The following is a 7,267-nucleotide window of genomic DNA, read 5'->3' as shown; positions in this document are numbered from 1 at the left end:
GGTAGATCTCACGCTATAGTGTGGTAGACCTCATGCTATAGTAGCACCTCTTCTTTTGTGATAGAGTGAAAATTACATCAAAATCTATTAGACGAATAAAATATATCAATCAACCCCCCCCCCAAAAAAAAAAATATATCAATCACCCCCTACAAAAAAATGTCCCTGGTCAAAAAGTAGGAATTATTATTCTATAAAGAATGTATGTCATCTCTCTCTCTCTCTCTCTCTCTCTCTCTCTCTCTCTCTCTCTCTCTCTCTCTCTCTCTCTCTCTCTCTCATATCTACGTGGGCGTTCCATAGCCAGAGTCAGTGGATTAACTTTACCTGGAGTTTACCAATAGATTCCCAATATTTTCCAACTCAACTTCTGGAATCTGGAGGCAATTTTAAAATCTTTTGAGTAAACCCAACATTGTCTAAATGTAGAAACGTTGAAATGTAATACTTTTTTTTTCTTTTTTTTTTTTTTTGAGAGAGAGAGAGAGAGAGAGAGAGAGAGAGAGAGAGAGAGAGAGAGAGAGAGAGAGAGAGAGAGAGAGAGAGAGAGAGTGAGTCTGGGTGGTCTTGAAAAATAAACGAAGAGTGTACAATGGAAATGAGATTTTGTAATAATAACACTGGTAATACGACATATAAAAACCAATAATTATGCTGGTCAATACTTTCTCAGAAGCTTTTAACAATTTACAGTGAAACTCGATCGAACTAGAACATAACAATCCAGACGATTCGTTTTATATTGCCTTTTATTATTTCTAAAAAAATCGTAATTACTTTATGATGATAAAATATAGTTTATTAGATATGCCTTAAAAGAGTGACTTTTTCCTCTAGTCAATATTATATCAGTGATGACTGGAATTTCGAAAGCAGCGCAAACAGCAAATATTGAATAGGATGAGCAATGAGGTTTCAGATATGTCCTCGATTTGGTTCCAGGAAATTGCTATACGGGCAGAAAGAGCAAAGAAAACAAAGCCACACACAAACCCCAAACGTGACTGAAGTGGCAAACAATTCCTCAAAGTAATAGCGACATCACATTTAGTTTCATGGAAATTCAAAAGGTACTCATTAATTAAAATATATTTGAACTGAGGCCATATAGAAACTGGAGCGATCAAGACAGAGAATTGCAATGCTTCAGCTTGCTTCGTCAGAAAAAAAAAGGGTTAAATTTCCGATAGAGGCAATATGAACATTAATATAGACTGATACAATAGATTCTAGTCTGTTAACCTCACTAGTGAATAAATAACTGGGTAACTGGTCAGTTGTAGTAAGTCACAACCATTTGAATATAAGAGGAAGTACAATACCATATACATATAAAACAACAACAACAACAACCAATGCAACCGTTTCTAGTCCACTTTAAAACAAAAGCCTCAGACATGTCCTTACTCATGTTAGGGGCTTGGCCACTTTCATCACTACTCTGACCACCGTGGATTTGTGATGGTGGAGACTTTAGTCTGATCGCTCACAGCAACCCAACCTAGTATGGGTAACCCTGACTAGTGCAGCTTTGCTGATCATGGCGATGCATAAACGCTTTCACCACGTTAAGGTATCCCCACTCAGATACTTTATGATGAATAAACAATATCTGAGTGGCGTCAAAAAATCGAATACAGCATCTCTCTGGAAGTGAGATCCGGATAGTTTTATGGATAACAGTAAAACTGCATTTACGTGTCTCCTTTCGTTATTTGGTGCCGACACGTGCTTCGAATCACTTTTTAAGTGACTCTTCATCAGGGCTACATTGGTTGAGCGATCGAATTATGCTTTCATATGAAGATTATGGTGGAGAAGAGGAAAAAGTTTAAAATCAAATTTGAAATACATAATTATAAATTCAAAGACCCTCCTTCTTATGGACAATGCTTCAGTACACCTTGCAAAACGATGGCTGTCAGTTTGACTTCACCATTATGATTTTTTTTGCTCCCTAATAGAACTTATCAATCTGTTCATGGACGAACAAGCCCTTTCCATATTTAAAAAACTTGCACACTGAAGCACTCTTTCAGAGATGGTTTTAAGACACCTCTATACTAACCCTCAAACAATTCACAGAAAAGCATTTTAACATTGGACTGCATAACTTATATGCACAAAGCAGGGCAATAAGTTTCCTTTAACAACATGAACTCTAGCTGGAGGAATTTCTGGCCAGAAGCTGTGACTGAAAGAGACAAAAGGCCCAGTCACACCGCCCGAACGTTGCTGGAGCGTTCCTTGAACGGTAGGGAGGTGGACCAAACCCTTCAAAACTTAATTTAACGTTTTTACGTTCGGTCTTTATTAGGCTGCTGAACGTAGCAAATACTCGCATATTTCCTGAGATTTCTTACACCTCTATTATAGAAGTTGCTAATTTATGCAATAAGGGTATTGGTATACAGGATGTCGAAAGTTTCAGTCGCTTTTTTTTTTTAATAAACTTGAAATAAAACCGCAATTTTAATTAAGATACAGAGACCGTAATGTTTACCCTACTTTGTTATTATCTTTTACAGGTTGGTGACTGTAATATCACTCCGCTACGTTTTTCGACATCCTTTATACCAATACCCTTATTGCATAAATTAGCAACTTCCATAATACAGGTGTAAGAAAACTCAGGAAATATGCGAGGATTTGCTACGTTCAGCAGCCTGATAAAGACCGAAAGTAAACTACAACCACCAACATGAGTGGCACCACTTCCTAAAAGTGGGACAACGCTCGCGCAAAGCGGCACTGCTTCCAACCAGTGGGACACTGCTCGTGCAAAGCGGCACCGCTCGTGCAAAGCGACACCGCTTCCAGCCAGTAGGGCACTGCTCGTGCAAAGCGACCCCGCTCCCATCCAGTGGGACACAGCTCAAGCAAAGCGGCACCGCTCGTGCAAAGCAGCACCGCTTCCAAACAGTGGGACACTGCTCGTGCAAAGCAGCACCGTTTCCAACCAGTGGGACACTGCTCATGCAAAGCAGCAACGCTTCCAGCCAGTGGTACACCGCTCGTGCAAGGCAGCACCGCTTCCAACCAGTGGGACACCGCTCGTGCAAACCGGCACCGATTCCAACCAGTGAGACATCGCTCCTGCAAAGTGGCACCGCTTCCAACCAGTGGGACACCGCTCATACAAAGCGGCACCGCTTCCAACCAGTGGGACACCGCTCACGCAAAGCAGCACTGCTTCCAACCATAGGGACACCACTCACGCAAAGCAGCACCGCTTCCAACCAGTAGGACATCGCTCATGCAAAGCAGCACTGCTTCCAACCAGTGGGACACCACTCATGCAAAGCGGCACCACTTCCAACCAGTGGGACATCGCTCATGCAAAGCGGCACTGCTTCCAACCGGTGGGTCACTGCTCATGCAAAGCGACACCACTTCCAACCAGTGGGACACCACTCATACAAAGTGGCACCGCTTCCATCCAGTGGGAAACCGCTCATGCAAAGCGGCACCACTTCCAACCAATGGGACACTGCTCATGCAAAGCGGCACCGCTTCTAACTAGTGGGACACCACTTATGCAAAGCAGCACCGCTTCCAACTAGTGGGACATCGCTCATGCAAACCGGCACCGCTTCCAACCAGTGGGATCCCGCTTATGCAAAGCGGCACCACGATGGTAAAAAATCCGCGCCGCTGTAATGTTAGATGGTTTGCTTAATATTTGGGAAAATAACGTCAAAAGTAGCAAACTCTTTCAAGTTGTAATATCAAGAGGAATCCTTCTTTGTTTTGTTATGAAAGCGGTCACTATCTGGTTATAACTAAAACTCCAGTATTTAACTAAACATATGAATGCTGGATATAAAAGAGTAAATCGAATCCGATATATCATTTACAGCATATATCTTTTATTTTCCAGCAATAGCAACATCCGAAGGAAAGGGAGAGAAATTCAAAAGGTGGTCGGATAAGAGAGTTAAAAGTAAGCCCTCTGAAGACGGACAGCTTTTCCGGCTTGTTGCGTGTTGTTCTTTTGGTAAGCCTCAATTTCTTTGGCAGACACTCTAACAACAATTTAAGTTATAAATGTCCATGAAGAAAGAGAGAATGTCAAGGATAGGGATGGAGAACATGATAAGGGAAAGAAAACATAGAGAAAGTTAGGAGAGAAACAGGTCTCAAGAGAGTTTGGTAACATAGATGGCGGGGCTAAGCATAATCCCGTGGAGCCATCTAGTGATCGATCTGTCAATCAGTCTGTCAGTCAGACGAGGAGAAACTGAGAAGAATATTTCATTATTAAATGCCTTAGGTCTCTCTCTCTCTCTCTCTCTCTCTCTCTCTCTCTCTCTCTCTCTCTCTCTCTCTCTCTCTCGCTAAATGCCAGTTTGTATTCTAATCTTAAGATTTTTTTGAAACATTGTAAACTACCGATTTATATTCATAATCTAAGGAATTAAATCCAGGGGTTATAGGTCAAGGTCTTATTGGTTCAAGATTTCTAGTGTCTTTAAACCAACTTTATACAAATGAGAACAAAGGTCAATAAAAAAAATCAAGACCTTCAAGACTTTGCAAGTTGAAATATACGCAGATAGAAAAAAACTAATATATTTAATACTAGAAAAAATATGTACAAATGGCACCCAAAATGTTTGTAAATTACACATTTTACCTGTATTACGGAAAACTTTCTACTTTAAGTCGTCTCTTCAGAAAGTCTCCAATATTCAGATATACTTTTAAAAGAAAACCTTCTCAGATACCATTCTCTCCCACAAATTGCCGAACTAGTGGGTTGTAACTAGAAAAGGTGGAGGGGCAAAGGAAGGTTTGAATCTGTGCGTGTGTTCATATCTATGTAAAGATTTAGCTGTCACTTTTGACGGGTCACTTACACAGGTATTATATATTTACTAACGAATACATCACATATTTACAGTTTTACAGTTAATTACAATGTCAACCTAATCCGGTACCTTAAAAGAGCTCATATTCCACGTGGAGCTAAATTAAACATGAAAATGAAGCTGAAAATGAAAAGCTTTTGAAATTCGTTTAGTATTAAATTGCTCGATATCTTTGGAGAATCCTTGTCGTTAATATTGACGAAAGGAACATATCCAAAACGCTATATATAGTTCAAGTGAATTATGTAAAACTTATAAGAAAAAACTATAGGACTTCAAGAGTTTATAAATTTTTTATGAGCACCAATTCCAATTTGTTCTAAGGGGCAATATGTAAAACGCATTTTTTGCAATACAATTAATAAATATTAGTTGAGTTTAATCTCTGAGTATATTTTTTAAATTTACACATTTGTACACAGTTGACTTAATTATTTGTTGAGAGATTCTAAAAAAAATGCCTTTTCATTTTCCATTGAAATAAATACGGAGAAAATTAACTTATTAAACCCTATTCCAATAAGTTTTAAAACAATATTGTAGCTATTAGTAATATATTAAAAGAAAACCCCTTCACAAAAACTACGAAAATCAACTAACAAAACATAATTCATCAAAATTGAGAAAAAAAAAATACTTTAAAGCATGAGCAATAAAAATGTCGCAACAAAGCTGAAATTGCAGTGAATACAAAATGATATAATCCAAACCATTTAGCAACAGCCAAAACAAAGACCGACGTATCATCGAATTTCAATTTCAGAACAAAATAAATTCTGTTGGAAAAAGATTAAGTAATTAAAACCAAAGTTATGGAGAGTTGAAAAACTACATTTAATTCTACATACTGGTTTCATACCGAGTGCTGTTGGATCAAAATATTATATATATATATATATATATATATATATATATATATATATATATATATATATATATATATATATATATATATATATATATATCTATATATATATATATATATACACATACGTACATACATACATATATATATATATATAAATAAATATATATATATATATATATATATATATATATATATATATGTATATATATACATATATATATAATATATATATATATATATATATATATATATATATATATATATATATATAAATATACACATACGTACATACATACATACATATATATATATATATATATATATATATATATATATATATGTGTGTGTGTGTGTGTGTGTGTGTGTATGTGTGTGTGTGTTTGTGTACGTGTGTGTTACGTTATTTCGGAATAAATTAACACACCAGCGCCTATCACAACAACAAACCTATAAGAAAAAAAATCATTGATAATAATAAGTAAAAAACAAAATGATAAATGAACTATATAATACGCAAAGAATACTCGAAAAATTATTGCAAGTTTTTCAGGAAAGATAAAACAACGACGTTAAAAAATATTTACCAAGGACTATTCATTCCCAATTGATAACCATGATGCATTAATCAGTAATACAGAGGATGCCTTTGATAGAAGGCATTGTAGAGGGCGCATCCGGCAACCGACCCCTTAAAGTAAGGATAACGGTGGGAAAGATTGATTGATTGATTTGGAGTTTTCTGGCATCCTGACATCGAAGGTCATTGACGCCGATATCTTTCTTGAATAACTAATAAAAGGAAATTCAATTCAAAACACTAAGAGAGAAGATGTCCTTATAAAAGTTAAATAGTTTCAGCAGAGGAATAAATTACGCTTAAGCCTTACATATAAAAACATTCCTCATATCAAGATAAATATTTCAAGGAGTAAAATATGAATTTAATACAAAATAAAAACACCGTGCAAAAACTCACGAGTGCGTCAATGAAATGCGCATTGGATAACCTTGAAATCGTACTTACCTTATGCAGCAAATCACTAACATATTATTGTTTACTCAGCACAGTTTAAAATTATCATCCAGTTAAACTAATCACTTAGCACTCTTCTGAACTCTATTAATCAAGGCAAATCTACCATGAAACCATTAAATTGAGCGTCAAACCAATAAAACATAAAACCACTTACCTTTTGAGGAGGCAGACCTGGAAAAAAAAGAAGATAAAAATCAATTGGGTTCAGATATAATAGGCAAATGATCTTATGATGCACTATTTCTATTAAAAAATCCCTAGTTATAACTATTCTATATGACCAACGTATTGAATTGCAAGTATCTCAATTGTTGTAATTCTAAAAACGCGGCTTTAAAATAAGTATTACAAACATTTTAAACATCATAACAAAGCGAATAAATTGGTTTTCCATTGGTTAATAAGTATGTGATAAAGTGTCATTATTATTATTAACATCAAATATAAACGCTACATCTCAGTAGCATTATTATTATTATTATTATTATTATT

General features: G+C 36.0%; 1 protein-coding gene across 1 annotated transcript in view; it reads right to left on the bottom strand.

Annotated features, from left to right (window-relative positions):
• The window catches only part of LOC137614629 (tachykinin-like peptides receptor 86C), a 326,892-nt gene extending 319,951 nt beyond the window's left edge, over positions 1 to 6,941 (bottom strand). Inside the window, exon 1 of the mRNA XM_068344326.1 lies at positions 6,930 to 6,941. The gene's annotated coding sequence lies outside the window, so the exon portion shown is untranslated. The remainder of the gene's footprint in view (positions 1 to 6,929) is intronic.
• Between the last annotated feature and the right edge of the window lie 326 nt (positions 6,942 to 7,267).

The sequence above is a fragment of the Palaemon carinicauda genome, chromosome 21 (assembly GCF_036898095.1).
Source record: "Palaemon carinicauda isolate YSFRI2023 chromosome 21, ASM3689809v2, whole genome shotgun sequence".
Taxonomy (NCBI): domain Eukaryota; kingdom Metazoa; phylum Arthropoda; class Malacostraca; order Decapoda; family Palaemonidae; genus Palaemon; species Palaemon carinicauda.
Note: the sequence above shows the minus strand (reverse complement) of the source record. Positions and strands in the feature narration are given on the sequence as shown.